The 23,067-nt window shown below is 43.5% G+C and overlaps 1 long non-coding RNA gene across 1 annotated transcript; it reads left to right on the top strand.

The window, feature by feature from the left end:
• The first annotated feature begins 580 nt into the window (after positions 1-580).
• On the top strand, positions 581-22,357 carry LOC136290253 (uncharacterized). The gene is made up of 3 exons (XR_010721059.1): positions 581-831; positions 19,566-19,690; positions 22,169-22,357. It is a non-coding gene; the product is annotated as an uncharacterized lncRNA (long non-coding RNA).
• Positions 22,358-23,067: the final 710 nt, after the last annotated feature.

Below are 23,067 nucleotides of genomic sequence, written 5' to 3'. Positions count from 1 at the left end.
TTTCAGAATTTCTGAGTAATTCAGTCATGTGCTTACTGACCCCACTCAAAAAAGTACGTGCAGCTTTTTTTTTCTTTTTCTCTTTTTTTTTTTTTTTTTTTTTTTTTTTTTTTTTTTTTTTTTTGTGGTTTTACAGTTTTATACCTTTGTTATATTTTTGAGTCGAAAAGGAAAAAAATACGCTGTCTGCTGTTACTGGTTTCAATCCAGTGCACAACAGATCGAAAGTGATCTGAGCAGATTTTCAAGTGCACAACACATCAAAAACATGAAGGAATGGATAGGCACAATGAGAAAGTAGTCTACTGAGTGCAATATCTGCAAAACTGTTTTTATCGTGTGCTCCAGATTCCTTGAGCGTGTGTATCAGTCACCTTTATGTATGCACACACCATTTGTGTACAGAGTTCTCTGGTTTTAGTTATCTCAGACCGGGAGTGGATGGCACTTCAGGAGTCGAACGTGGCATGCTGTGCTGCTTAAATAACCATCGCATGGCTGGACACAGATGGAAAGCACCATCTTCTCATCAAAACACACCCCTGGTTTCTTTTATTTCCAAACAAAACCTTCTCAGCGCTGTGGATTTTACAGTTGAGGTGTTGTTGAGAGACGAGTGACACAGTATCAAGATTGCAGCTTACAGAAGACTGACACAAAGTTGCTCCTTTAGCTCAAGGAGCTTTCTTACCATTTCTCCTGCAAAGGACATCTCTGTTTCCCCCTCCAGCTTCTGTTTATTTGCTGAAGGATGTTCCATGCCTTTCCCACATCCTGTGGCACGGCAAGAGTAGCAGAGGAGAGAAGGCTTGATTGGCAACATTGCTCAAGGTTTGTTTCTAACAAATTTTCTAATATAAATAAGTGCTCAGTTGGGATTATAATTTATTCAAGTACCTCATCTGTGTCCTGAGATAAATTGAGATCAGCTTTGCAGAGCAGTGCTCTGACATTCTCCCAGACACAAATGCTGCTTTCCTGTTCCTGACCATGCTCTTTAATAATACTGCCCAAATGCATGATTTCTTCCTTCCTAGTGAGTAAAATAAGTTCCAAGCAAGTCATACTTTTCATGAACAGAGTGCTCAGCCCGAAACCCGGGGCTGAGGGGAAGAAATTTGAATCTCATAATAGAGAACAGCATCTTTCACATTAATTTTACAATTTTAGATGTTGGTTTCTTGGTTGGTTTGCTTGTTTATGGAGATGGGGAATAAGGCTGTAGTGTGCTGAGGAGCTGTCTGAAACAAGTCTGACAGGAAAAGCGCCCAGTGCAGCTGCACTCCAGACTCAGGGAGATCTCCAGTTTGCTTTGATGGGAGTTGTTGCACCAGGGGGAAGTGCAGAATCGGCTCTTTGGTGAGGCTGAATCTCAGATGAAACAAATAAGTGGTGTAACTCCACTGCACGTGCTGAGATCTACACCATTGACGGATTTAGAGTAAGGCTTTTTGCTCAGACAAGTGCTTTGATTTGCTCTCTGTGATCACATCCATCTGACTCGCCTGAATAAGCACCTGGATAAGTGCAGTTAGTCTTTCAGGATAAAGTTTTGGGGTGGTCTTTCTCAAACTACTACCCTCACCTTCCTGACCACCAGAGTTTGGTCTTCAGCTATGTTTTGTGTTGATTGGGCTGTTGGCTCCTCAGAGCAGGGGCACTGTGTCCACACTGCCACTTGTTTGGAATCCTGTGTAAGGATTTTAGGGATCGGGATTACATCTCTGTAGTAATTGCAGCAAGCTGATGTAGGTGAAAGCAGATCAGGGCTATGGGGCATGGGTCAAGATGATCTTGGTGACACCAAGGGAAGGTCTGGTCTTCCTCCCTGCTTTTTTACTTTTCTCCTTCCCACCATGTGTCCTTTTGTTGCTTTCACTGAACTGGTTCTCTCCTCCTGAAAGTACAAGTTCAAGTGCTGCCTTCTCTTCCTGGAGCTGCCTGAGCTCACTCATCTGACAGGAAATTAGATTCAACCTTCTGTTTCAATATCTGTGTTTTTCTGTAACAAATCAACAGAACTTTCCATTAAAAAGAAAACAAATCATTCTCAAAGTATGGTTAAAAATGTTTGCTTGGCTTGGGTTTCTAAACAGTTGTTAAGTACAGTTCAGGCAAATTCACTTTTGACACCTTTACAAATAAATACATAATTTCTATTTGCTTATAGGACAGTCAAGGATTTGCTTTCTAATGAGATTTTGTGCTGCCAAACATTGAGTAATGTGACCAGGAACATGGTTAGAACCCAGTTCAACAGAGCATTTAGTATGGACACATGCTTAAACCAACACAATTTTCATCAGGTGTTTTAGATGCACTGATCTTTATGATTTTGAGGTTTGAAATCATGAGTTAGATTTGGATGCTCCTTGTGGGTCCCTTCCAGCTTGGGGTATTCTTTGATTCTCAGATGGTTATTTAAATACGAGTTATAAATTGGGCTGAAACCTTGGAGCCACTGGTTCCCCTTGGATTTTGGGGCAAATATGTGGGTACATGGCACAGTCACATAATGTACCAATCCAGAAGAGAGTGAAAGAGAACTGAACCCTTCCAAGAAGGCTCCTGGAAATGTGAGACAGGAAGAGAGTTTTCTCTTCCAGGACCATCACAAGAAGGAAATACATCCTAACCCTTATTCATTTTATGTTAGCTGACCTGGAATGAACAGCAGGCTGAATCAGACCTATTTGCGTTATCAAAAGCATCAGGATAGCAGAGCTTAAAGAATAGTAAATCATTGCAGACATAAAAAAACCCAAATAAGCCCAGCCAATCAACAAACCAACACTTTTTTGTAAACTCTTTTGGCTAGGAGCTGCAACAGAGAAGCTGCCTCACCCCACACATACTGTAGCTATTAACGCCTTGTCCTCTCACATGGGACACTGTGCACTAAAATGCATTCTTGGGGGTGCTGAAGTGAATGTTCATTTGGTTCACCGGAGATGTAAGTTTAGTTTGCTCTAGCCTGGCCCCAAGGGGAGTCCACATTTCCCTTTTACTTTTCCATCATCCTAAAAAACGAGAAAACAGTAACAAGCAGTTATATAACGCCATTCATCTCCCGGAGCTCTGTGAACAATTGCACCATGCTCTGTGTACAGGCAGGGCAAAGAAAAGGCTGTGGAAGGGAAGACTTAAGCCTGTCAAAGGGACAGGGGCTCAGAGAGGAACAAATAGGAGTGGGCTTGGCTGGACTGGGAGGTCTAAAATGTGGATCTCAGGGAAGAAAAAGATTCCCCCTGTGGTCTCTTGCATGGCTCTGGGTGGCTCTGCAGGCAAGGACTGGATGCCAGCAGCTGTGCACCATGACCCATCTGGTGTGGGGTCACTGAACACAGAGGGGACAAACAAATCCCTCTTTTGTGTGCTCTCTTCATTTGGGCTCTGTAAGGAGAACGTGGCACTCCTGCTGGCTGTTCCCTGGCTTCTCCAGCTGCAGACACTGCTGCTCTGGGGGAGGTGGTGCTGGCAGGGTTCTTGAGTTGCAGGGCACTGAGCCATTCTCCAGGCACTGCCCGTCACCTCCCATTAGGGAACAAAGCACATGTCAGGGCACTCTCAGTGGGAGATGCATGTGTGTACAAAAAGTCTGGCTCCTCTGAAACCTATCGTAGGATCACTGAGGTTGGAAAAGACCTCCAAGGTCAGTGAGTCCAATCTGTGACCACTTTGTCAACTGAACCAGAGCACTGAGTGTCACATCCAGTTGCTTCTTGAACCCCTTCAAGGATGATGATTCCACCATCTCCCTAGGCAGCTCACTCCAATGCCTGACAACCTTTCCTGTGAGAAAATTCTCCTTCCTGGTCAGTGTCAGTGAAGCTGGTGCTGAGGTCAAATGAGGAGAGTGTTCAGTGGTATGTGACAGTGCCACTGAGCCGTGGTGAGGGACGAGCTTCCTTGCTGACATCCGATCCAGACATGTAGCAAGATGCCATGAACGGGAGTGGAATTTGGCAGGGACCTCAGGGTGGTTGCTGCCATATTTATGGAGTTACAGAAGGGGGGCTTTAAGCACCTCATCAAGACTTTGGCCTTGCCACTTGGCCAGCAGTGGGATGGGAATGTTGTGTGGCAGGCAGGGTGTGGGGGAAGCCTCAGGAATAACAAGGCTGATCCCGTGCAGGACAGAGGGGCAGCAAGGAAACTGGGAGATGAAGCTCTAGCAGCATCTGCCTGCCTTTGGTTCAGCGTTAGCCATGTCACTTTGTGACCACCAGCTTCACTCCATAGCTACAAATGTCCAAAAAAAAAAGAAATAGAAAAGGTCTTTAGAATAATATAGCCTATGACAGATTAAAATCATTGTTCCAACATCATTCTGCCATGACTTTTGCTATATACAGCACCACTAAATATTTTTTTTTTTAATTGTGCCATTTAGTCTTTTTGTAAGTTCGGTAATGTTTACGTTTTGGTTGGTTGGTTTGTAGTTTGTTGTGGGGGGGGGGGGGTTTGTTTGTTTGTTGTTTTTGTTTGTTTGTTTGTTTTTAACTTTCTTTCTGTATGCATTAACTGGTTCCCAGTTCTCCTGGTCAGCTTGTTAAAGTTCGGATTCTCTGGCCTAAATTTGGGACCTCAGGGTGCTGATACTCTACAGTGGACCTGGGTCCTGCCACCTGATATCAGTGTGTCAGCTCACAGGAGGAATAAACATGGAAATTCTCCAGTAACTCTGTGGGACCATTGACCAGAACATAATTAATATTTGTATGATGAAATATTGTGAGAAATGTGGTTATAGTAACCATTGAAATGATACGAAATAAAAGCTTTTATGTTAACTGGAATAGGAAAAAAAATTAAAGGTGATAATGATATGACTGAGGAATTAATTAGAATTAGAAGTTTTGAAGAGAAACACTAACTTGTTTAAAGAACAAGAAGACTTCAAACTGACAGAAAGTGGGTTTAGATTGGATATTAGGCAGAATTTTTTCCCTGTGAGGGTGGTGAGGCCCTGGCACAGGTTGCCCAGAGTAGCTTTTTGTGCCCCAGAAATAACCTCATCTAATAGTAAAATGAATATCCCTCCTAGATGGCTACATTTTTTTTTTTTCTTAGAGCTTGGGCTTCCTAGCACACAGTCTTTATGGTTATTGCAGAATTAATAATTTTCCAGATAGAATTTAGAATTTACCAAAAGCCATCTGCAAACTGTCTTCTGTATAAATAATTCACAGTCATCAGGGGGATGTTTCCAAATAAATCAGTGTAGGTTTTAACCCTTGATTGACAGGAATAAGAGAAAAAATAAATATATATCTTATTTCTATGCTTCAACTGCGGTGTGCCATGGAGATTGTCATTTGCAATTTTGTGGAAAACAGCTGTGGTTGTGTTGAAATTGACATTCGAAAGAATGTTGCTGGAGAAGCCACCTTGGATGGGAACAGGTAATAATTTCCCTCTCAAGACAGTGGTTACTCTGACCTCTAGTTTTCTGACAAAAAAAAAAACCATTTAGACATAAATGTTGAAATATAAAGTCTTTTCTCTCAAATCCCATGTCCAACCCTGGCCAGGAATGGTGGTTTCCTCACTCCTGTGGGCCAGGAGTGCAATGAAACCTTGAAGCTCTTCTCATGACTATACACCTGGTAATAAACACTCATGTCAGGGTTGATGTTTCCATGAAGATGCTGGAGGAAAATATGTGATTTAAATAGATACTGGTCTAAGGGTCTGGTGTGTAAAAGGAGCAGGTAGAATTTCTTCCTTTGCATGGTTTCACGCCAGTGTTGGTGTCCTAGCATGTAGTATTTCCCCCAGAAAATATCACAAATTCCATACCAGGGCTTGCTTTGCTTCCTTCAGTTAGTAGAGGTTAGTTATATTATACCATACTTAATTCTCTCAAGCAAGTTCAACACATTTCAAACCTCTTCCTCCTTGCTGCCTAATTATAGGTAGAAATGCCTGTGATTGGAAAGGTGAAAAATTATTTGAATTATTTAAGCAACATAGCCTTATAATTTTTTTTTCTGTTCTGTTTAAAATGATTTGAAAATCTAATGGGGTGTGATTGAATGTGATTCATTTAACATGAATTTGCAGAGCAAATTTGCTCAGTTCAGCAAACACAGTAATTTTCAAGGTAGTGCTACACAAGGGGGCTGTTTAAAGGAAAGTTATTATGAAAATACATGGTGGTTTATTAAGCAAGAGAATGGTGCAAAGAAACAGGGAGTCTGGAGGGTGACAAAGCTTGTTCTGGGAAGAAATGCCCTCTGGCTTAAGCTTAGCCTCTGTGCTTTGAAGGAGACAGTGTTCTTGAGCCAAAGAGGAAGCGAAGGGAAGAGCAGGAATCCACAGCTGAGATATCAGAGCATTTGACAGAACAGGATGGTGGCTCCTACGGTTGTCTCTGGATTTCAGCCAATGGGCAAAATACCTGCACAGAATCTCTCAGGATCATGTTTTAAAAGTCTGCTCAGTGCCTTGAAAGGATACAGGTACTTGCATTTAGGAGAATGTGCTGAAGTGTGGATGTAAGGCAGGCAGAGTAAATTCCAGTAACCAACAAAATTTTGGTCAGATTCCCCTTTCCCACTTGTCTCCCAGAGTATTTTCATGTCAGTGATACACACTTACAAAGGAGCAGAGGCTGAGAAGTGCAGAATTCTGGAGCACCAAAGAGAAATCTCTCTGGAAGGCTTGGAAACGCTGGACATTTCAAAACAGCATTTGCACTGCTTCTTGCTAGTGGAAAATGGGGTAGCTCTGTTCTTAAAAAGGAAGCTGGATATTCACTGAGGGGGAGATACAAATTCTCATAGACGTCCTGACTGCATCTATATTAGAAAACGAAATGTGCCCAGGACCATTCCCTGCACTGAGGCCAGCTGGCAGGACACAGGCTGTGCTCCTGCTGCCAGAGGCTTGCTCTGAAACAAGGTGTTCGGCACTCAGCCCACTGGGCTCCCTTTCTGGCCTCTGCTCATTCCCACATCGTGCCTAGGAAGTATTTTGGGAGAGAGTGCTTGGGTACAGACTTACCAGCGTGACTAGGAGGACCCTTTAAGTGTGGTTGATTGTGATTAATTGCTTGGGAACATTCCCTCAAACTCTTGAGGTGGCAAGTGGAGATACAGCCCTGCTTTGATGCCTCTTACCCTCAGGCAATTTTTAGGGTATCTTAAGAGCTTTACACATTTCCCCCTGTCGGCACATTCTTAAACAATAATCAGTCTCTATTCACTGAGAACGGTTATTCCTGCCAAAATCTGTTCTCATCTAATTCTGCTTCCACCTGCACTCATCTATATGCAACTCAAACTAAAAATCACACACTCTTCCAGCTGCACACAGAGGAGCAGAAGTGGATCTGACAGTGGGAGGGGGATACTGTTGCTTTGGCTTTTGGCTGATTTTCCTGTTTGCCTGGCCCTAGTGGAGGCTGTACTTTTTTTTCAGTCTCTGCATCTTCTAACTCTGCTTAGAATTCCAGTTGAGGCCCTGGTGGCCGAGCATATCCCCTGGTCTTGCTATCCAGCAGGATGCACCAGGAAATGACTGTAAAAAAAAAAAAAAAAAAAAAAGAGAGAGAGAGAGAGAGAGAGAGGACACACTGCATTCTAGTGCTGAAGAAACCATGGAGCGCTCAGCACACGCAGAAAGTGGACCAGCACTAGAATTCTTCTGTGGCTTCAAGCTGAGCCTACATGCCAGAGGTCCCCAGGTAATGGAACATGAGTTAAATTCAGTCAGAGGGAGAAGAAAGGGTGCATGTCTAGAACTAAACTTCCACTTAAAATCTTTTCTGTAATCCATGGGTCTTGACAGCTCTAACTACAATAATTTAAGATGTTAATGCTGTCAACCACCCCAAGAAGGGGATGAGAAGTAAATCCCTCTGAAGGGGCAACTAAGGACAGGTTGCTGGGATTTTTCCTTCAGCAGATGAGTGGGCACATGGTTTAGTGTGGGTGTCATAAAGAAAAGGCCACCAGAATGTGGAGGTTGGAATGCTGACATGCACCTCCTGGGAAAACGTGGTGGAACTTTTTGTGTCAGGGTTATCAGTGAAAACTCTGTTTGTTGTGAGTTAATATTTAGAGACAGGACACATAGTGAAAATGGACATGTGGAAAACATGAGGATTTGCAAGAAAGCAAAAGTGTCATTCAGGTGCCAAATACATCCTGGAGGTGAGCAGATGCAATCATCATCAGAGCCAGTAAGGGGAGGAGGGCTTTCTAATTATTTTCCAGAGGGAGAGCAGTTGTCATTTTTGCAGCATTCATGGAAATACATATTTTAAATATCTCAGAAGCATGCCCTGCACTCTGTTCACTCTTTAGCTGTGGATCAGTCCTAATGAAATCAACTGGACTCCATTCCAGGAGTCCTGCTCAGATGGACTTGAGGTCTGCAGTCACATCCTTTGTTTTCCTTGACTCCTGACAGCCCAAATTAAACGGAGATCTCTCTTAAAAGTGAGTGAATGCTGACAGCATGTGTTATGGGCAGAGTGTGGAAACAATAATTTTCTTGCCTGGACTCAGCATGGCCAGAAGGCAGCTTGGCATGTCCTGCATGCACTTGTCTCTCAGGCAAGGCAGGTGATGCTGGGGAGGGGTGTGAAGGGTCCGAATTTGGAAGAGAAAATAATCAGAGGCTGATGACTGGAACAAAATGCTCAAGCCAAAATGCTTTCTCCCTAGGGAAGCTCTCCCACAGCCAGATGCAGTGTTGTTCAGCTGTCTGGGTTTCATTCCAGGACTGCACGTGGCTCTTAAGGTCCTGCCTGGGACTTTTTTTTTGTCTGCTGTTGGGTAGCAAACCCTAACAAACAGGAAGTCAGGACTGAACAGAAATGTCGCATATCATCCCCTTCTCATCCCGGTAAAACCCACCCCCATTCCCTCGTCTGATTTTCTGATTGAATTGCCATGGGTGTAAAATCACACTGTAAAATTTCCTCCTCTCATTTGCAGAGAGCCCAGAGGCAGGAGCCAGTGTAACATACTTGGAATTTGTTTTCCTTTTTAGAAGGGGCTTGCAATTTGGGTATTTTTTTCCCGGGCTAATGTACATCTCATGTCAGGCTCCCCAGATGAGAATGGTTAGACTGCCATTGACATTTTTAGAAATATGTGCAAATGGAAAAATATCCTGGGAGTGCTGCCAATGGCTGATTTTGTAAAGTTTTAGTCTCTGTTGGATGGGAACCGTGAGCCAGGTACCTGTACTGAAAAGAAGCCTCACTTACAAAGTGTCTTGCTCAGGTGTGTGCCAGACATGTCTTCTCAATTTAAAGAGAGGGCAGGAGTGAATTTCAGCAGGCAGTGACTCAGCCAGGCAATACTCAATTCCCCTTTCTGATCAGATGACAAACAGCCAATTAGCATCTTTCCCAAAGGGAGGTACAGCGACAGCAGAAGTTCCTGGCAAAAAAATAGATTTTCCAAGGTTTAACTGTGAAGTGGTGCAGACAAATCTGCCTGGCCTGTGGCTGTTCCTTCCAGTTTGGTGCTGACATGACTGGGACAAGGCAGCTTAGAGCTGAGCTGGTTTGCAGCGAACCAAACCTGCAGCTTTCTAATTCGAGCCGGTGGAATTTGGAGGATGAGTGCAGCTGATTCACGGTGCTGTGAATGTCAGCAGTTTTTATGGGCTTTGTAGGGGGCTCCCGTTTGCTGCCTCATCAGAGCAAATGCCTTGTTAGCAGGTCGTAGGCTCACACTGAGCGAGCAGGGCTGGCACAGGGCTCTGAGGCTGCAGCATCAGCTCGCTGGGAGCAGAGCAACTTTGTCTGCAGCCAGGGCTAAAGCCAGCCCAGCTGAGCTGCTGGCTCTGGATCTCACCAGGAGCCTGGAGCTGGTGCTCTGCACTGGGCTCAGGGACTGGTGGGGTCCTGGAGCTCCAGCAGAGCTCTGTGCTGAGCCTGCCCTACTGCCCAGGAGCATCAGGATGTGCTGAGCTGCCCCTGGCTCGGTGCTCCAGAGAGCCAGCACGGCTCTCCTCCGGCTTTGGTGGGCACATCAGCCATCAGACAGTGGCAGGGTGCTTTTGTGCACACCATCCTTCTCCCCTCCCTCTCTCTCTTCTGCAGGCTCAGCAGGCTCTGCCTCATCACCATCTCCCTGCTGGTTTCCATACTCCAGGCTGAGTGGATGGGGCTGTGCCTGGTGCACCTTATTGAACCATCATCTTCAACATATTTATCAACCAGCTGGATGCAGGAGTTGAATGCACCCTCAGTGGGGCTGCTGGTGATGCCAGTACGTGCCATGGAGCACATGTTCTGGCCCCCTCAGAGCTCCCAGGGTTGGCTTGTGCTGGGGATGATTCCCCACACAGGGACACCGTGGCTTAGTGCTGGCCTCAGTACGAAGTTTAGGTACAGCTATTTTCGCACATGGTTGGCTGTGTGGGGCAGAAATAGGTTCATATCAGCTCTGCAGAGAGCACTGGACTGGGTTCAGGCTGGAGAAGGGTTTGGTGGTTTTTCAGTCACTCCTTTGTTCATCAGTAGCTTTTGAACTCGATAGCCATTTCCAACCAACTTTGGCAAAAGGACACTGACCTTGAAGAAGATTACTTCTTTTTACGGCTTTTGGAAAGGTAGCTGGCTGCTTGGGGGAAAGAAAGACTGGAATTAAAACTGCTTCTCTTAGGCAAAAGCTGTGGCATGACTTGCCCTAAACGGTTGCTCTATGAACACAGGAGAGACCTTGGTATGTTCATAGACTTCTCTGAAGTGCTGCAAATGCTAATTAGATGGGATTTACAGGGTAACAGCAAGAAGCAGAATTGTGCTTAGAAATAAGGCAAACAGTGCCTTGTATCTTGAGGCAGAGTTCCTTCCTTCCTTCCTTCCTTCCTTCCTTCCTTCCTTCCTTCCTTCCTTCCTTCCTTCCTTCCTTCCTTCCTTCCTTCCTTCCTTCAAGGTTGGGGAAAGAAAACCTTGAGCTTAAAGCTCGTGTCCTTTTCTGCTGCACAGCAGTGGTGAGTTTGGAGGGGCAGGAGGAAGAGAGGGAAGGCTTTACCTGGGAAGGGTTTGCAAGAAGAATGGATCTTTGTGTACATTCTTAGGCTATGCTCATCATGGATTCTCTGGATGAGACCCTACCAGAGATTCCATATAAAACGTGGCTCGTAGACCTCACGTGTTGGCTCTCTGTGAGCAGTGAAGCAGCTGGGTGTTTAAAAAACAAAATATAGGTACATATATATTAGCAATGTGATTTCTGAAAGGAAAGTGCTTCTCAGAGCTGTCCTTTGTTCTCAAAACTTTGGCCCCTGAAGGAAGTGTCATTTCCTGGTCCTTTATGATGGGAGGGTTTGCTGTGCTTCAGGAAAAAATACCAAATGCTGTAAGTATCAGAAGTGTCAGCTTGGGGCTCGAGCTCATGGTTTTTTATAACTTGGGCCTTGTTTCTTCAAGTCTAGGGCCAAGTCTAGGGCCAGTCCTGTTCAATTATATTTCAGTGACCTGGATGCAGGAGTCAAACACACCGTGAGAAATTTGCTGGTGGCACCAAACTGGGAGGTGCCGTTGACTCTCTACAGGGCCAGGAGGCCTTGAGAGGTTGGAGCATGGGACTGTGAGCCATGGGGTGAAATGTAACAACAAATATGCAACAATATACACTGGGAGAGGAGTGCTCAGACAGTTGAGCCTTTCCAACTGAAAATACTCTATTTTTTTTGTTCTATTTTCTAAAGCTATGAATCACCTTGGAGAGAGGGCAGTCATACTTGATTGGTTCACAGACAGGCAAATCTGGGTGAGGATCAGAAGGCACTTGATGTGCTGCCATTGTTAAGTAAGGCTGCAGAATTTTGTCAGTGATGGATTTCTGGTGAAATCTGTTCAAAACCAGTGATGAAATGCTCACCAGACCAGACACTTACAACACTTTTAACTTTATATCATGCAAGGCACATGGAATCTCCACCAAACCAGTGGTGAACAGGAACAACCTCCTGTTTGAAATCCAATTTTTACATTAATCTTGTGATGCTGTGAAGTCTGACTCATGATTGTTGAACACTCAGCCTGTGCTACTCTCTCAAAGAGCAAGCTGATTTTGAAAGGTAAGAACTGTTGCAGAAGAGAGGCAGAGGCCCAAACATCCTCACCCTGAAGCCTGTCATTGCTTCCAGGTCTAGAAAAATCTTCAGTGAAAGCTATGTATGTGTTTTATTTTCTCTTTATGTTCTTTCACCATGGTAAAATAAGTGTAGCAGCCTGCTGCAAAACAAACGGGACATAATCTGCCATTTTTTTCTCTTGAACATTTTGAAATAGTCTGTTCAAATAGCCAAAGAATGGCATGCAGGCAGTTTGTGAAATCATTTTGCATGAAGGGATTTCAAAAAGCTTCCCCAAAAGCTACCTACAAGTTATTAACTCACATTTGGGGACCATCTGCCCAGTGGCTTTTCAAAATAATGCTATAAGCACATAGGCTAAAAGCAAGAAATATCTTACAAAAGCATATTTTCCAGAAAGAAAAAAAAAAAAAAAAAAAGGAAAAAAAAGAGAAAATATAAAAAAGGAAAAGGCAAAATCTGCAATAACTGAGCCTTACCTTTTGTTATACCCTAGGTGATAAATCAAAAGGTGTTTGGGCACAGAAGTGTCTCTGGGGTTTGACACAACATATGTATGTTGTGAAAATCATCTTGTAATTCCTGTTGCAGGATTTTGACCTATTTTGCCCCTGCTACATTTGTTTGGGGAAAATGCAGTGCATGTAAAAGGGACATTACTGTGGCTCTTCAGATTTTGCAGGCAAGAATTTACAGCAATTTTTCTTTCCTAGAGAATGACCAGAGATTGGAGAGGTTTATTTCTAAATCTCTAAGGGTTCACCTACATGGGAATACTTGGGAAGTGTAATGTTAATGGGATCAGAAAAAAATAGTTCTTAATTACAATGGCTCAAACTGTTGCACACTCCTTCGTAGATAATCATATCTGGAATAAGGGTAGGCCTGACTTATGTGTAACTCAGTCCACTTTGGAATACTAAAACAAATGTAATCTTTACTATTTTAAAGGAGAATGGCTGTAGAGGGACTAACCAGGACAAACATGGCTTTTTCCTAGGTAGACAGTCCCCCTTTTTAAAAGTAATCCCAGAATTCAGGGAGGACACTGAAGTCATTGCAAACAGAGATGCCATCTCCAATAATTTGCTGTCCACAAAGGGAACATTTCAACAAGCTGCCGGGCGACATTTTTTTTTTTTTGATGTGCTGCATTCCTTTCATCCCCTGTGGGTGTTGAGGGCCATCAGTATCACCCACAGTGAAGTACAGGTGGCATTGAGGGTGACCTGTGTTCCTCAATACCAGTTATGTCGTAACAAATTTCATAGGCATTGAATGAAGAGTAACTTAATCCTATAAGGGATGAAAAAGCCTTTACCATTCTTAGCTGCAGTGCACTAACCCCTGGGATCAATCCAGGATGGGGATGATAAATACCCACACAAAAAGGCTGAGAGAATTGGGGTTGTTCAGTCTGGAGAAAAGAAGGATTGGGGTGACCTCATTGTGGCTTTCCAGGACCTGAAGGGAGCCCGCAGGAAAGATGGAGAGAGACTCTTGACAAGGGCCTGGAGTGACAGGACTGGGGAGAATGGCCTCACACTGACAGAGAGGAGGGTTAGATTGGATATCAGGAAGAAATTGTTCCCTGTGAGGGTGGGGAGGCCCTGGCACAGATTTCCCAGAGCAGCTGTGGCTGCTCCATTTCTGGAAGTGTTCCAGGCCAGGCTGGATGGGGCTCTGAGCAACCTGGGCTAGTGGAAGGTCCCTGCCTATGGCAAGAGGATTGGAATGTGGTCTCTTATATAAGGCTGGGCATTACTGTCAGTCCATAATGCTTAAGGTGGGAAAAATGGAGCTGGAGAAGGTGGGAACAATTCTAGGCAAAGGGGACTTTTGCACTTTCCTTAAGAAAACTTACCTGGGTGGTTGCAATTGCTGAACTGATGTGCAAAGACCTCTTATTGCATCACGGGATGCAATAAGATCACGGGATTAGTACTTACTAAAATAGCTGGAATAGCAACCTATTCCATGTTTTTATTTTCTGTAGTTAATCTGGATATTCCCTTCAATGTCCTGGCCCTTTGGAATCCAATTAAGTTTTTGGCTCCTCTGATTGCCTGTGTCACTGAATTCCATAGCCTCGTTACATCTTTTGTTAAAAAGAAACTCCTTTTCCTGCTTTTAAATTTTCTGTTGTGGATCATTCACACACCTCCTATAAGGCTTCTTATTCAGTTTTAAGCTCCCAGCACCTAAAGCTGGATTCTAAAACGGGCTGATCCACAGATTACTGTAAAGATGATATTTTCACTTTTACTCTGTTTTTTCTCCTGCACCCTGTCACTCTTACAGCTGTGACTGCACCCTGCGTAGTGAACTCAAGCCTTCACTTTGCAGGTAGAGAAAGTCTTCACTGGTGGTCTCACAGGTAGAATTTAGAGCACTGTCTCTGAATTCTAAGTGGTGGCAGCCAGGTCTTTTGAATATTCATTGTTGGTTAAGTGTCAGGCTGATTCAGATTTAAATTTGGGCTGGCTTTTTTTTAACCAGCATCACTATAAATACCCAGAACGTGTTTTTTTCAGAACACAGACAAAAATTTAGATCTCTGTGATGCACATGAGAGTTTTTTTCTTACACGTTATGCAGCTGCAAGTTTTACTGGCCATTTTGCTCTCTGTTCATCCAGCTTCTTCCTCTTTCTCCGAAGAATCTCAACATTCTTTTTTTCCTACCTACTGGAAATGAATTGAGCATTTGCAGACTATTCTATCTCATTTCTATCTTTGCAAAGAAAATTTAAATATTCAGTGGAACACAAGCACTAGGGAGCCTTGCCAGGTGTTCTCCCATGATTACACCAGGTGTGTCACTCACCAAGCGGAGACATTCAGTCTTTCTTTAAGCAGGTGCAGCCTTCACAGGAACAAATCCCTTCCAGTACCTGAAGGGACAAAGGTGGAGAGGGATTTTTTACAAATGCAGTGACAGGACAAGGAGCAATGGCTTCACACTGTCACAAAGTAGGTTTAGATTGGATATGAGAACGAAATTGTTGCCTGTGAGGGTGCTGAGGCCCTGGCACAGGTTGCCCAAAGAAGCTGTGGCTGCTCCCATGCCCTCTCCTGAAACATCTTTTGTTCCTTTTCAGTTTGTGAATGGCCTGGTTCCTTGTACAACCAGCAGAATCATTAACAGGACTGTCTCACCAAGCTGCCCTGTTAGTTCTGCCAGCCTCCATGAGTCACAGCAACACCTCCCACAGGCTCTAGCAACACCTGTGGAAGTCACACACTGTCAGACTCAACACTGCCTTGTGCCAGTCGAAATTTGCCTTTGTCACAGGCAAACTTGATCTGATGCTGCATTTCATGAAGGGAGTCATTTCAGTAAAAGCCTGTGTTTTTCTGATGGGAAGGTGCTCCTGGTCTACATTCCCAGTTCACAGAGGAAAAAGTCTGTGCTCAGAGAGCCTGTGTAGGAGCAGGAACAGGGAAAAGGCAATGCCACAGACAGCTGCTCTAGTACTGCTGAACATACCAAGGCTGGTCTAATTAAGCTGGAGGTGAAAGAGTTAATCTAGGCCTTGCCATGGCAGCCAAAGGGTGCACTTCAGGTAATTGCCAGGGTCTGACTCAAAACCAGTAAGTCACAGTCCTGATGCAGTGGAAGACACTTGGTGTGGTGTCACTGACTCACGGGGGTCAGAACTGAGCTCAGGGCTCAGTTTAGACATTTTGGACAGCGCGGTTCAAGTAGAGGATACTGATCTCTGCCAAGAACTTACAACTGAATCCAGCCACCACAGAAACAGCTAATTCCTTAGGAAAGTTTGTTAGACTTGTCAGTATTGACACTGGATTTCAGATGTATATTTGCTTAATAACTCCTTTGATAAAACCCCTTATTAAGCAAGTCTGCTCTCCATCTGGTGCTTATCTGACTTAAAATACAGCAAGATTGGCAACTCATTAATTCATGGACAGGATAAGTATAAAATTTGCATAAATCAGTTAATACTAGAAAGTACAAAACTTACAGTTTCTTGAAAAAGCAAACTGTGAACCTTTCCTCTTAGGAGAGAAACTCTTTGTGAGATGGAGAAATATCTCACACATTTCTCATGATGAGATATCAAGTAGTGATGTTTGGGTTTTTCAGATTCCTTTCCTATTAATTCTTGTTCCAAATATAGAACTATAAACTTGTCATGAAACTGGTGACACTCAATGTTCAAGGCAAAATTCCTGCTTTTTAATGATGTGGTTTTATTTTAAAGGCTTTAATCTTACATCAATACTTTTAAGTATTTTTTCAGTGATGCTCTGAGTGAGGAACTACCATCCTTCTTTGTTGTTTTCAGTGCCAGATGACATTTTTTATCCAATGGTAGGCATCCATTTGCCATGAAGACTGAGTTCCAGGAATGCAGTGTACAGATGTGAGGCGATTTTGATCATTGTCCTGTGGAAATTATACTGATTATGTACATTTTAGTATTTAGTTTACTCTCTGGATTGCAACTCTTTCTTCTGAATCACTAGAAGGAAATCACACTAGTTTTATTTTTTTTTCTGGAATATTAAAAAATGAACCACCCTGCTCCGGCTTGTAGGAAGTGCAAGTTACTGCCCGTGAGAGGTGGCAAAGAGCTCATCTCTCATATGATTTAGGAAACCTTTGGCAGAGAACTCTGGATTGAATCAGGAATATTTTCATGAAGACATGTCTTCCAAGCCCCTAACATCCTCCAGAAAAAAAACAGTTCATGGAGAAAGTCCCTCGCTTTGCTCTATCCCATGTTCCAGTTGACAAAAGTGTCCCTGCATCTTCCTTTCCTTGTGTTTGGAGAAGGGTGGGAGGAAGTGCAGAGACCAACTCCACGTGAATGGAAAGCTGCTCTTCGCAAGTTATTTCCTCACTGTTCTGAGTGATTGCTTTCGCTGAATCCTTAGGGCTGGAAGAGACCTCTGAAGCTCATCCAGTCCAACCCCCCTGCCCAGGCACGGTCACCCAGAGCAGGTGACATAGGAACACACCCAGGGAGGTTTGGAATGTCTCCAGAAGGGGAACTCCAGGCCCTCCCTGGGCAGCTGTTCCAGTGCTCTGCCACCTTCAGTGGAAAGTAATTCTTCCTCATGCTGAGGTGGAACTTCTTGTGTTTAGTTCATGGCCATGGCTACTCATCCTGTCGTTGAGCACCACTGAAGAGAGCCTGGCATCATCCTCTTGACACCCTCTTTGAGATATTTTTATGTCTTTTCCTGACCTTTTGTGCACCTCAGGTGATAAGACAGAACTGAGAAGTAAGATGTGGAAAAGGTTCCTCTTGATTCATGGAGTCCGCTTAGAACAGCTGCAGACAAGGACAGGTCCAGAACAGGAGATTGCAGCTCTGGACAAACCTTACTCTAAAGGACTGCTGACAGGTGTTTGACAGCAAAAACTTGTTTAACTCAGTAGTACTGAGGACCCTCTCATTTAAACAGAAAGCTCACAGCAGGACACTGCTGCATTAACAAGATTTTCTCTGGCTGCTCCAATTCCCTTTAGCTTTTTTTATTTTTTTTTTCGGTAATCATCTTTCAAACTGCAGCAGCATTTGTTGTCCTGAGGTGCTGACTCCAGTGGAAGAGATTTTAGTGGAAGCTCCTCCCGCAGTGTGCACAGGCTTTACTTCAGGTCAGTAATCACATCCTCCTCAGCCTCTCCTGGGGCACTCACATTGATCATCCTCCAGCTGGAGGAATTGTCTGAGAGGAAGGGCATGACTGTTGTGTTGAGGTCACATTTCTAGACTGAGGGTGGACTGAGGGAAGCTTCTGCCCTTTGGATTCGGGGGAGATCTGACATTTGGATGGTTGTGGATGTGCAAGCCATCAGCCTTCCTGCTCCATCATGCACATCTGCGCCCGCCCCCCACTCCCCCCCCCCCAGGCAGCCAGTTATATTGGGGAGGGACAAGAGGAGAGGGCAGAGCATGTGACTTGGCTTGAGCTGGTGTTTGGGTTCTGAGCAACAAAGTCTCTGCTGGATGAGGCTGTTTCACCAACACAAGGCTCATTGACTGTTCTGAGTCATCATCAGCATTCCATGTGAAGGACTTGAGCTGATGTGACAGAGTAGGAAGTTTGCCCCGGGACAAATCTGGAGAACAAAACATCCACAGAAATAAAACATGCTTTATGTTTTCCAGTGTTACCTGAAGAGCCAGATGGGAGCAAAAAGAAAAAGCAGGAGGCCAGAGGATCTAAAAGCTTGTGAGAAATGGCTGTTTGATGTCATTTGCTAAGTTTTCCTGTGAAAGCTGGAAAAACACAATGGATTGCAAGTGATCCTTCTGCTAAACTGATTCCAGAACCAAGCTGACTCCCACCTACCTTCTCAGCAAAAAGGGGGATTACTTTGGCCAGATACACTCTAAGGGCCTGGAGAGCCCATTGCTTCAGTACCTGCATGAGGGAAATCGTGCTACTGAGTGGAATTTTCATACCTGAGTTAGGATTTTATTCCCCTTACCCCAGATAAACACCTTTTTTTTTGCAAGATGTAAATATTCTGTGGACAAGTGTTCTTAGATACCTTTCAATGAAGTTCATTTTTGAAAGTGGCAGGGCAAAAGAGGAGGAAACATCTAGAGTGAGATTTATCCGTTATTTTCTGGTATGAATATATTTTTTGAAAGGTGATATGGTGTCCAATTGCTGCTTGAAGTACTCCCTCTAGCCTAGAGAATATTTGCTTGTTCATATAAAGAGTGAACCTTCTGTGCTCTTTGCTTCTGACTGGTTAGGAAATGCCCTCAGGAAGATGGAGATGGAAGTTCAGATACAGGGAAAGGAGGGAATTGAGATTCTTGAGCAGGGGCTCTTACCACTCAATGAGAAATAAGAGAAAATAATTATGCTTCCTCTGATCAGCGTCATTTCTGGGAGGAGGTAGAATTGAGGTTCCTAACTAGCAAACTCTGTGTTACTTCTGGATTTAAAGAGAAACCAGAGTCCAGACACTTGGGAAACTGAATCCACTGGGAAGTGTGAGTGCAGGATTCTACAGCAGCAGACTGTGCTGGGGTTTAGATGTTCTGCATTTTGGATCACAGTAGCTATATGTGCAATTAGTAATCTAATTCCTCCTGTGACCTGGCCTTCCCATCCCACATCAGGGAACTGTGGTTTGGCCTTAGGAAGCATTGACCCTGCATAGTCTGCCTAGTGTGGCATCGAGGACCATGCCCCTGAGGTGATAACCAAGAAATGTGTAAGGAGCAGCTTTTTTACTCACCTTGAATTACATTCACCTGTCTCTCAAGAGCCCTTTCTCACCTCACAGACTGAACCCTGTACTTTTACTAAAGGCCATGCCAGCTTTCCGTGAGATTGTCCAGAACTGGGACTTGCATTCAGACATGTCACTAAGGCTGTAAAAACAAGGAAGAACTGCAACCCTCACAAGTGCTGCAGACAGTTTGCTAAGGAGGCTGCAACAGCCAGCGCAGGTATGTGACAGACCAGTAAATTCTGTTGCTTCTCTGTGTTTTCCAGAGCGACCTGGAGCTCCAGCAGGAGCGGCGCTCTCCAGTTGGCTCTCCACGTCTTCCCTAACACACCAGTGAGCCACGAGACCCAGGCAGAAATTCCAGTGTGGGGAGGGTGTGAGTCATGAGATGGTGAGTGAAGGAAACAGCAGGATAAAAATAACAGAGCCCAGTGTGATGCAGAATATTAATCTCTTGCCCTGTGTTATCCTCGCTTGTATTACAGGCACCACTCTGCTGTAGTGTAGATGCTCTGCTGCACAGAACAGATCCCTCTGTGCTACTCACAAAGATTATGGCTCAGGATGCCAGATTGCAGGGACTCCTAATTCTCGTGCCTTTAAGTTGGCTGAAAATTCTTAATCAAGAAATTGCTGCTGCAGAAAATATGCAATCAAAGGGTGTCAAAATGCCACATTGGTATTTTTCATGTTTACATGAAAACATCAATTTCAGTTAATTTGACATCAGCTGCAAAAAAAATAATTTTTTCAAAATTTTAATGAGTAAAGTCCCTTTCATTTTCCAACCTTCTTTTTTTCCCTCTGTCTCCTTCTTCCTTCAAAAGGAGAAAAGAAAGGAGAAGAGTACGAAAACACCATGAAAAACCCACATAAAATTCAAATTTAATTCCAGCTAACATAAATCAGTAGGGGAAAAATAGCAGGAAAAGTGGAATTGGTAAAATAAAATGTTAAAAAAGCAGCCAAATATTTTATTTTGAGATGTGAATGTCTCTTTTTCATCTCAAATCTGCCATCAGATTTGCTGAGCTTTGTTCTGAGATCACTCACAACAAAATCAGGATCCCTTCTAGGGAGCATATCCAGCTCAGCCAGTGTGAGGTTTCTAACCCAGTCCCTTTGACATCTCCTCTAATCACTGGGCAGTGATCTTCAGAGAGCTCTTAGGAACTTAGGAAGCCTCTTACTCTGGTATTTTTCAATCCAGTCAGGAATCTGGGCACCATAAAGACAGCAGGAGCTTTTCCTTTAACTTCAAAGGGTGCCAGCTCTGGCACTGAGGCTTCACTGCAGATTATCACATGGGGAGCTCTTCTGACAGAAACTGCCTTTGGTATTTTGGAGTGGGGAGAACTGTTTATTTCATTTCACACAGATTCAGTTCAAAACCTTGCCAAAGGATTTCACTTTGCTGCTTTTGTTTGTTTGTTTGTTTGTTTGTTTGTTGCTGTTCTTGTTGTTGTTGTTGGTTTTTTATGTAAGTCACCTTTAGGCTTAAGTTCACCTTCAAGACTTTAAAATTTTACCAAAACTGGGGAACGACCTTCTGAGACAGGCAGAGAGGTGGCTGTGTGGTCCCCATGCTGCAGGACTCCCAGGGTGAATAACCAGTATCTGTAGGGCTCTCTCTCCCCTTTGCCCTTTCAGGGCTGCTTTACAAAGTGGAGGATTTGCACACACGCTGAAAGAAGGCACCATTCAATTGTGTTGGATTTAAGGGCTATGTGTGTGTGTGTGTGTGTGTGTGTGTGTGTGTGTGTGTGTGTAAAATCATGTGGTTCAGGTGTGCAGTCAGGGTCAGAGTACTCCTTGCTCCCTTTCAGACCCCATGGAAACCAGCTTCTTCGATCCCACTAAGCTGAAAAATCCTTTTTTGTCTGCTTTTTTCTTTTCTATTTTGTCTTACAGAAGCTGCCTGGGAAGCTACTTGGGAATAACTTTTCTGGTTTTAAATACTCTTCTTAAGCAATCTCCTGTTATTTTTTTTTTTTATATTTCCATCTATTTGACTTATTCCCGTGTACCAAGTCTTTTTTATTTTCTAACGCGTAAAGAAAGAAAGACTTATTTTGGAAGTTCTACAAAAATGGAAGTCATTGTAATCATGATTTGATGTCCTTGGAAGGCACTTTATTTACTATTTGTTTTTATTAGGACATTGTTTGAACGTAACTTTAAGCCCAATAAGGTTCCAGGATTAATCTCCTGGGAGAGGATATTTATGGTCCATATTTTCAGAGAGGGAGATTGGAAGTAGAAAAAGGCTTAAGTATTTAGGCTTTGCTTCAGCTCTGAAGGCAGGGGAAATCTGCAAATAGTCACTTGACCAGTTGAAGTAGAGGGTGGCATGTGCAGATGCCCAGCTCCGAGGGGCACTTGCATTCCATGTGTGCTCATTCCAAGCAGAAACGTGGGCCTCAGATTGTGTGCATTACTGCAGGGGAACTGACCTATTTTTCTGGAGAGGAAAAATCTACCATAAAAATCTAATTTGCAAGGATTGTGGGAGTGGAAACAGGGCTGGTTTTTTTCTCTAGGATATTTGGTTATGCAAACAAATTGATGAGGGAGAAACTTCCAGCAGGAAAACCGCTGATGGTGCTCAGTGTCACTCAATTAATTGTAACACTCTTGAAAGGAAAGTGAAATAATGATGAATCTTTCAGAGAATCTTAGAATGGCCTGGGTTGGAAGGCACCTTACAGATCCACTAGTTCCAACCCCCTGCCTTGGGAAACCTTCCACTTTGTCCTAAGCCATCATTTTGAGTCCAGTGTGTCATAATAATTTTGTGTCCTATTGGTTTTTCCTCATTAATTACTGCAGCTTTTTGCATTGCACTCTCCTGATTGCCTTCCTCCTGCAGACACTGACTATTAGGAAGACACTGCTGCAGAGTCTGAAACCAAGCCAGCCTAATTCCTTGTTCTCAAGTCATCTTGGGTTGGAAGCTGTTGAAAAACTTCCTTCTGGATAAATAACTGCGATGTCCCCATCATCCCCAGAACTGGATTTCTTCACTGGGATTGCTGAAACACTGGTCTGCTCCGAGTTTTCTCTCATAGAGGAATTGTTCAGCTCCACAACAAGAATGAGAAAAGTTTAAATGCTTTGGGGCTCCCTCCCAGGCACAAGATTTTATTATTTGAGCTTTTGTTTGGAAATAAATTGAGTTCTTGTCATAGATTGGGCATCTTCTCCTTTGGTTCTTACATATCAAACTTTCTCATCATTCTGGAAGAAGATTTAAGTATTTGTTCTCTTTCTATTATTGGCACTCATCTATGTTTATTTATTTTGTATTCTTGAGATGTGCTGCATCTCTGAAGTTTATATTTCTACTTTTAGCTTAAAAATGCTGTACATACAAGTCTAGAATGCATCTGAAGAGTAGTCTAATTTTTCATGTGACTTTGACTTGAACATTTTTCTGTTTATGTTTATATTGTTATTTCAAATATGTGCATTACCTGTATTCTTTATGCCTTTTCCCAATCTATAACTCAATAAAATAATGTCCCCATTCTTCAGAATCATATCACGTGTGTGTGACAGTGATAACAGTTTCTGAGTAATAATGACTGATAATTTTAAATGTGTTAATCTACATTTATATCTACTTCTGTATCTGTATTTGTATCTATATCTGTCTGTCACAGTCTGAAATTCTTCTGATGTGGGATTTGAGATGGTTGAAAAAATTACCAGTGAGTGATAAGCTCAGCTCAGGAATAATTCTTCATAAGTCTGTTTGGACTCGAAAGG

Source organism: Chamaea fasciata, unplaced genomic scaffold, assembly GCF_029207755.1.
Source record: "Chamaea fasciata isolate MVZ Bird 193981 ecotype frontalis unplaced genomic scaffold, bChaFas1.0.hap1 SCAF_5, whole genome shotgun sequence".
Classification (NCBI taxonomy): domain Eukaryota; kingdom Metazoa; phylum Chordata; class Aves; order Passeriformes; family Sylviidae; genus Chamaea; species Chamaea fasciata.
Note: the sequence above shows the minus strand (reverse complement) of the source record. Positions and strands in the feature narration are given on the sequence as shown.